Here is an 8,850-nt window from a genome sequence, read left to right on the forward strand (position 1 = left end):
ACGTCCAAGCACACATTTTAGGTTTTCCTTAACTTTCGTAAATCATTTAAGGCAAATGACAGGATGGTTCCTTTTAGAGTGCAACAGCCTATTTTCTGTTCTACCCCTGACCAAATTGAGGTGGTGCCCCGTCTCTAATGATCTCTTCTCCGTTGGCACGTTAGATCCTAATCTTTTCTTTGTTCTATGATTAGCGGAGATGCGACAGAGTTAAGTTCACCATAGGGCAAAATATTCAGTTAAACATGTCTCTACGCTACCGACAGTTACACGACATTCGCTCCACGGCAAAATACTTCTTAAATGTGTAACATACAGGGTGCTTCCGTAAGAGCCACCAAAAATTTAACAGCACATGAAGGATGCTCCATTAAACAATTTGAAGTAGGGAATCTGGGGTCGGAGATGCCAGCTTAAAGAGGTAATGGGAATAAAATCACATTAGTGTGTACTTTTTTAATTCCATTAGTTAACTGCAAATACCATCATTGACACAATGTACGTACCATTTGTACTGTAACTTACATAATGTGCTGAAACTGATGGCCGTAAATCTTAATGCAAGCATGATATCGGAGAACAAGATTCTGACGCACTTCGTGTGTTTCGAATCACATCACAGGGAGCTACAATTCTGGCAACTAATTCCATCTTCGTACCCACTGGGGTCTCGTTGTTGTTGTGGTCTTCAGTCCTGAGACTGGTTTGATGCAGCTCTCCATGCTACTCTATCCTGCGCAAGCTTCTTCATCTCCCAGTACCTACTGCAACCTACATCCTTCTGAATCTGCTTGGTGTATTCATCTCTTGGTCTCCCTCTACGATTTTTACCCTCCACGCTGCCCTCCAGTACTAAAAACGTTGATGCCTCAGAACATGTCCTAACAACCTATTCCTTCTTCTAGTCAAGTTGTGATAAACTTATTTTCTCCCCAATTCTAATCAACACCTCCTCATTAGTTATGTGATCTACCCATCTAATCTTCAGCATTGTTCTGTAGCACCACATTTCAAAAGTTTCTATTCTCTTCTTGTCTAAACTATCTATCGTCCATGTTTCACTTCCATACATGGCTACACTCCATACAAATACTTTCAGAAACGACTTCCTGACACTTAAATCTGTACTCGATGTTAACAAATTTCTCCTCTTCAGGAACGCTTTCCTTCCCATTGCCAGTCTACATTTTATATCCTCTCTACTTCGATCATCATCAGTTATTTTGCTCCCCAAATAGCAAAACTCCTTTACCACTTTAAGTGTCTCATTTCCTAATCTAATACTCTCAACATTACGCGACTTAATTCGACTACATTCCATTATCCTCGTTTTGCTTTTGTTGATGTTCATCTCATATCCTCCCTTTAAGACACTATCCATTCCGTTCAACTGCTCTTCCAAGTCCTTTGCTGTCTCTGACAGAATTACAATGTGACCGGCGAACCTCAAACCTTTTATTTCTTCTCCACGGATTTTAATACCTACTCCGAATTTTTCTTTTGTTTCCATCACTGCTTGCTCAATATACAGATTGAATAACATCGGGGAGAGGCTACAACCCTGTCTCACTCCCTTCTCAACCACTGCTTCCCTTTCATGCCCCTCAACTCTTATAACTGCCATTTGGTTTCTATACAAATTGTAAATAGCCTTTCGCTCCCTGTATTTTACCGCTGCCACCTTCAGAATATAAAAGAGAGTATTCCAGTCAACATTGTCAAAAGCTTTACTAAGTCTACAAATGCTAGAAACGTAGGTTTGCCTTTCCTTAATCTAGCTTCTAAGATAAGCCGTAGGGTCAGTATTGCCTCACGTGTTCCAATATTTCTACGGAATCCAAAATGATCTTCCCTGAGGTCACCTTCTACCAGTTTTTCCATTCGTCTGTAAAGAATTCGCGTTAGTATTTTGCAGCTGTGACTTAGTAAACTAATAGTTCGGTAATTTTCACATCTGTCAACACCTGCTTTCTTTGGGATTGGAATTATTATATTCTTCCAGAAGTCTGGGGATATTTCGCCTGTCTCATACATCTTGCTCACCAGATGGTAGGGTTTTGTCAGGACTGGCTCTCCCAAGGCCTTCAGTAGTTCTAATGGAATGTTGTCTACTCCCTGGGCCTTGTTTCGACTCAGGTCTTTCGATGCTCTGTCAAACTCTTCACGCAGTATCATATCTCCCATTTCATATTCATCTACATTCTCTTCCATTTCCATAATATTGTCCTCAAGTACATTGCCCTTGTATAGACCGTCTATATACTCCTTCCACCTTTCTGCTTTCCCTTCTTTGCTTAGAACTGGGTTTCCATCTGAGCTCTTGATATTCATACAAGTGGTTCTCTTTTCTCCAAAGGTCTCTTTAATTTTCCTGTAGGCAGTATCTATCTTACCCCTAGTAAGATAAGCCTCTACATCCTTACATTTGTCCTCTAGCCATCCCTGCTTAGCTATTTTGCACTTCCTGTCAATCTCATTTTTGAGACGTTTGTATTCCTTTTTGCCTGCTTCATTTACTGCATTTTTATATTTTCTCCTGTCATCAATTAAATTCAATATTTCTTCTGTTACCCAAGGATTTCTACCAGCCCCAGTCTTTGTACCTACTTGATTCTCTGCTGCCTTCACTACTTCATCCCTCAGAGCTACCAATTCTTCTTATACTGTATTTCTTTCCCCCATTCTTGTCAATTGTTCCCTTATGCTCTCCCTGAAACTCTCTACAACTTTTGGTTCTTTCAGTTTATCCAGGTCCCATATCCTTAAATTCTCACCTTTTTGCCGTTTCTTCAGTTTCAATCTGCAGTTCATAACCAATAGATTGTGGTCAGAATCCACATCTGCCCCTGGAAATGTCTTACAATTTAAAACCTCGTTCCTAAATCTCTGTCTTACCATTATATAATCTATCTGATACCTTTTAGTATCTCCAGGATTCTTCCAGGTATACAACCTTCTTTTATGAGTCTTAAACCAAGTGTTAGCTATGATTAAGTTATGCTCTCTGCAAAATTCTACAAGGCGGCTTCCTCTTTCATTTCTTCCCCCCAATCCATATTCACCTACTATGTTTCCTTCTCTCCCTTTTCCTACTGACGAATTCCAGTCTCCCATGACTATTAAATTTTCGTCTCCCTTCACTAGCTGAATAATTTCTTTTATTTCATCATACATTTCTTCAATTTCTTCGTCATCTGCAGAGCTAGTTGGCATATAAACTTGTACTACTGTAGTAGGCGTGGGCTTCGTGTCTATCTTGGCCACAATAATGCGTTTACTATACTGTTTGTAGTAGCTTACCCGCATTCCTATTTTTTTATTCATTATTAAACCTACTCCTGCATTACCCCTATTTGACTTTGTATTTATAACCCTGAATTCGCCTGACCAGAAGTTTTGTTCCTCCTGCCACCGAACTTCACTAATTCCCACTATATTTAACTTTAACATATCCATTTCCCTTTTTAAATTTTCTAACCTACCTGCCCGATTAAGGGATCTGACATTCCACGCTCCGATCCGTAGAACGCCAGTTTTCTTTCTCCTGATAACGACGTCCTCTTTAGTAGTCCCCACCCGGAGATCCGAATGGCGGACTATTTTACCACCGGAATATTTTACCCAAGAGGACGCCATCATCATTAACCATACAGTAAAGCTGCATGCCCTCGGGAAAAATTACGGCTGTAGTTTCCCCTTGCTTTCAACCGTTCGCAGTACCAGCACAGCAAGGCCGTTTTGGTTAGTGTTACAAGGCCAGATCAGTCAATCATCCAGACTGTTGCCCCTACAAATACTAAAAAGGCTGCTGCCCCTCTTCAGGAACCATGCATTTGTCTGGACTCTCAACAGATACCCCTCCGTTGTGGTTGCACCCACGGTACGGCTATTTGTTCAAAAATGGTTCAAATGGTTCTGAGAATTATGCGACTTAACTTCTGAGGTCATCAGTCGCCTAGAACTTAGAACTAATTAAACCTAACTAACCTAAGGACATCACACACATCCATGCCCGAGGCAGGATTCGAACCTGCGACCGTAGCGGTCGCCGGTTCCAGACTGTAGCGCCTAGAACCGAACGGCCACTCCGGCCGGCCCGTCTGTATCGCTGAGGTATGCAAGCCTCCCCACCAACGGCAAGGTCCATGGTTCGTGGGGGGACTGGGGATTCAGGTCACGTGACCTTGCAGGCCATGGAATAGGACCTCCCCTTCCAGTACGTCTCTGAACAGCACTGAGTAATGAATGGGTCTGCCGTTGATTCGTAGCTTTCTGTCATGGGACAATGTAAATACGATACAACAGAGCCACCTTATGGAAAAGTAAGGTAAACAAAACCTGCATCATTACTTCCTGGTAATCAGGCTCGTCCTCCTTGTTTCCTTACAAGAAATACAGAATGTAAATGTAAATAAACAGCACAGTACGTGTAAACTTATACGCATGTTAGTTGTAAATAAACTGGAAAACAGTAATGCTACACAACGCGTTAGACAAGACTGGAACGTCTACGGATTCACATCAGGGGGTACGGACAGGAAGTCTTCCGAAGTACTTTTTAACACGTTTTCCGAAAACTGTCTTGACAGCTAGTTCGACAACCCACACGCAATGAAAGTATTTTAGACGTTGTAGCTACAAACAGTCCTGAACTTATCGAGGTGCCAGTACAGAGTTAGGGGTTAGTGATAATGATATCATGAGGGCGTCGAAGGTTACTTAAGCAGCCCACTTAGGCAACGACTGGACATCATTCAGTTCCAGTATGATGCAAGTAGAGGAAGTTTAAACGAATTGTAAGTCGCACTCTGGAGACGTATGTTCCGAGAAAGTGTATTAACGACGGAGAAGACCCACCGTGAGTCAATAACAAAATTCCTATCATATGTAAAATCGCTAAGTAGGTCGAAGCCTTCCGTCCAGTCACTCATTGATCAATCTGTTGTGGTAATAGAATATAGCAAAGGCAAAGCTGAAGTTTTAAATTTGGCGTTTAAAAAAATCACTCATGCAGGAGGATCGTACAAACATACCGTCATTTGACCATCACACTGATTCCCGTTTGGAAGACATTGTAACAGGGATCCCTGACGTATAGAAGCAACTAAAAGAGTTGAAAGCAAATAAGTCGTTAGGTCTGGATGGAATCCCATTTCTGTTTTACAAAGATTACTCTACAGCGCTGTCACCTTACCTAGCTTGCATTTATCGAGAATCTCTCGTCCAGCTCAAAGTCCCAGGCGACTGGCCAAAATCGCATATGACTCCTGTGAATAAGAAGCGTAAAAGAACTGACCCACAAAATTACAGACATATACCCTTAACATCGGTTTACTGCAGAAGTCATAAACATATTCTCAGCACGAATATAATAAATATCCTTAAGACGGAAAAGCTTCTGCCCACAAATCAGCATGGTTTTAGAAAGCATCGCAAGTGTGACACTCAGCTTGTCCTTTCCTCACATATCCTGCGAATCATGGATGGAGGGCAACAGGAAGATTCCATATTCATAGATTTGCGAAAGTCGTTTGACACAGTGATCCACTGAAGATTGTTAACGAAAGTACGAACATACGGAATAGATTCTCAGATACGTGAGTGGCTCAAAGACGTCTTAAATAATAGAACCCAGTATGTTGTCCACGAAGGTGAGTCTTCATCAGAGACAAGGGTATCGTCAGGAGTGCCCCAGGGAAGTGTGATTGGACCACTATTATTCTCTGTATAAATAAATGATGAGAGGGATAGGTGGGCAGCAATCTGCGTTTGTTTGCTGATGATACAGTAGTTTATGGGAAGGTGTCGTCGTTGACTGTAGGAGGATACAAGATGACTTACACAAAATTTATAGTTGGTGCAATGCATGGCAGCTAGCTCTAAATGTAGAAAAATGAAAGTTAATGCGGATTATTAGGAAAAACAATGCCTTTATGTTCCAATGCAACATTATTAGTGTGTTACTTGACACAGTCAGTTAGAATAAATACCTAAGCGTAACGTTGCAAAGCAATATAAAATGGAACGATCGTTTTAGGATTTTAATGGTGAAGGCAAATAGGCAATTTCGATTTATTGGGAAAGTTTTAGGAAAGTGTGGTTCATCTGAATAGGAGACCGGATGTAGAACACTAGAGCGACCTATTCTTGAGTACTGTTAGTGTTTGTCATCCCCACCAGGTCGGATTAAAGGAAGACATCGCAGTCATTCAGAAGCGAGCTGCCAGATTTCTTACTGGTAGGTTCTATCAGCACTCAAGTATTACGGAGGTGCTTTGGGAACTCAAATGGGAATCCCAGGAGGCAAGGCGACTTTCTTATGGAGGAACACTATTGAGAAAATTTAGAGGACAGGTATTTGAGGCTAATTGCAGAACGATCCTACTGCCACCAATATACATTTCGTGTAAGGAGCACGAAGATAAAGACATATTCTGGCTCGTACAGAGGTATATAGATAGTCGTTTTTCCTCGCTGTGTTTGCGAGTGGAACAGGAACGAAAATGACTAGTTGTGGTACAATGTGCCCTCCACCACGCACCATACGGTGGCTTGCGGAGTATGTATGTAGATGTAGTGACCAGAGGGTCGTTGTAGCGGGACTGAAAACCGTAACACTCAAATTCGCCGCAAATAAACGTAAGATATATCTACTTAAAGGCATTCCTTCCAAATTATGTACGCCAGATGTGTTTTACATTCAAGGAAATAGTATCGGCAGCACTTGAGAGATTTATACCATATAAACTAATAAGGGACGAAACAGATCCCCCATGCTAAGTAAAACAAGTCAGAACACTGTTGCAGAAGCAACAAGGAGAGCGTGCCAGATTTAAAAGACTGCAGAATTGTTGTGGCGTAACAAGACAGCTACGCCACACTGAAGTAGCCGAAAGGCACGCGTAATCTCAAGCAGGCTAGATAGAGGTCTGAAACAGGATACTTATTAACGTTATAAAGAAAAGTACGTAGCTGCTATTACTCAACTTTTAATCCTATTTGTATACACCGTTCTTGATGAGACATTTCATACGATAACTATCAAACTATGTAAGGCTAATGGCGCCTTGCTAGGTCGCAGCTATGGACTCAGCTGAAGGCTATTCCAACTGTCTCCCGGCAAATGAGAGAAAGGCTTCGTCAGTGTAGTCGCTAGCAAAGTCGTCGTACAACTGGGGCGAGTGCTATTCCGTATCTCGAGACCTGCCTTGTGGTGGCGCTCGGTCTGCGATCACACAGTGGCGACACGCGGGTCCGACATGTACTAAATGGACCGCGACCGATTTAAGCTACCACCTAGCAAGTGTGGTGTCTGGCGGTGACACCACATTCCTCCCCCGCAAATCAGCGAACGGTCGTGTTATAAGGCTTCCGCCCGCCGTGGGGAGGACCCCATGTTGACGTATGCGATGAGGTGGGGAGCCTAACAACAGGCGAGGCTGTGCCACCCGCACACGGCCATTCGGTCCGAGGGGAGCTAGGAAACGCCTGAAAACCTAGTCCAGGGTGCACGTCAACCTGCGGTGTATGCACCCGTAAAGAGACAGGAGGGGCCGAAGGGTCGACCTCCATTGCGTCGGGGTACCCGACGCGCGATGACGTCATGTGGTCCGGAGCGGACAAGAGTTCCATGGCGGAGGACAGCTGGTCCCGGGAAGCGATCGGCGGCGCGTGACCCAGGGAGGCGCTTGGCGGCTGCAGCGAAGCGTCGAATGCGGGCGGCGCCGGCTGGAGGACAGGCGGCGGCGGCGGCGGCGGCGGAGGCATCGGCGGAGGCGGCGGCGGCGCGTCGCCATGGGGCAAAATGGAAGGCATCGTCGGTAACACCTGGGGATGAGGCGAGCCAGTAGATGGGTCCCCAGGGCGCTGACCGGACGGCACCGTCGCTGAAAGCAGACGGCGAGCGGCAGAACCCGTGCGACGACAGAGGCGCAGCTGATTGAGATGCCGACGCACCTCACCTGAGGCCCCCAAAACCAAATACATCGCGCGGCCGAGGCAGCGAAGAATGCGCCCTGCGAGCCAACGCCGTGAACCTCCATAGTTGCGATAGAATACAACGTCGCCTGGAGCAAAAGCAGGAGTCTGCCGCTGCACAGGACCCTGATGCGGCTGATGCAGCAAAGACATCAAAGTTCGATGAGGACGACCGTGGAGCAACTCAGCCGGCGAGCGACCACCTCGGGGCTGAGAACGATACGAAGACAAAAAGAGCAACAACGCGTCCTCCCGAGAATGCGACTCTTTCAACTTCAACATCTGTGACTTGAAAGTCCGGACCAATCGTTCAGTGGCACCGTTTGACTGAGGCGAAAACGGCGCGGATGTCAGATGTTGAATACCATTGGCCTTGCAGAATGACTGAAATTCTGCGGACATGAATTGTGGGCCATTGTCGGAAACAATAGTCTGCGGAAGACCTTCAATGCAAAAGATAGCAGACAACGCTTGGATGGTGGCAGTTGACGTCGTGGAAGACATCCAGACAACAAAAGGAAAATTACTGAAGGCATCTACCAGAACCAACCATCTAGCATTCCAGAATGGACCAGCAAAATCCATGTGCAAGCGTTGCCAAGGGGAAGTGGCTTTTGGCCATGAAAAGACTTTCCGCGGGGGTGCGGATTGTTGTTCGGCACACGCCATGCAAGAAGAACACATATTCGTAATCGCAGCATCGATTCCGAACCAAGTACAGTGCTGACGAGCAAGTTGTTTCGTTCGCACTATACCCCAATGTCCTTGGTGAAGAAGCCTGAAAACAGAGGACTGTAACGAACGTGGAACCACGACTCTGGACTGATCATTATCAGAACGCAACAACAAAACACCACGTCGTACAAAAAGTCT

Source organism: Schistocerca serialis, chromosome 3 (genome assembly GCF_023864345.2).
Source record: "Schistocerca serialis cubense isolate TAMUIC-IGC-003099 chromosome 3, iqSchSeri2.2, whole genome shotgun sequence".
NCBI lineage: Eukaryota > Metazoa > Arthropoda > Insecta > Orthoptera > Acrididae > Schistocerca > Schistocerca serialis.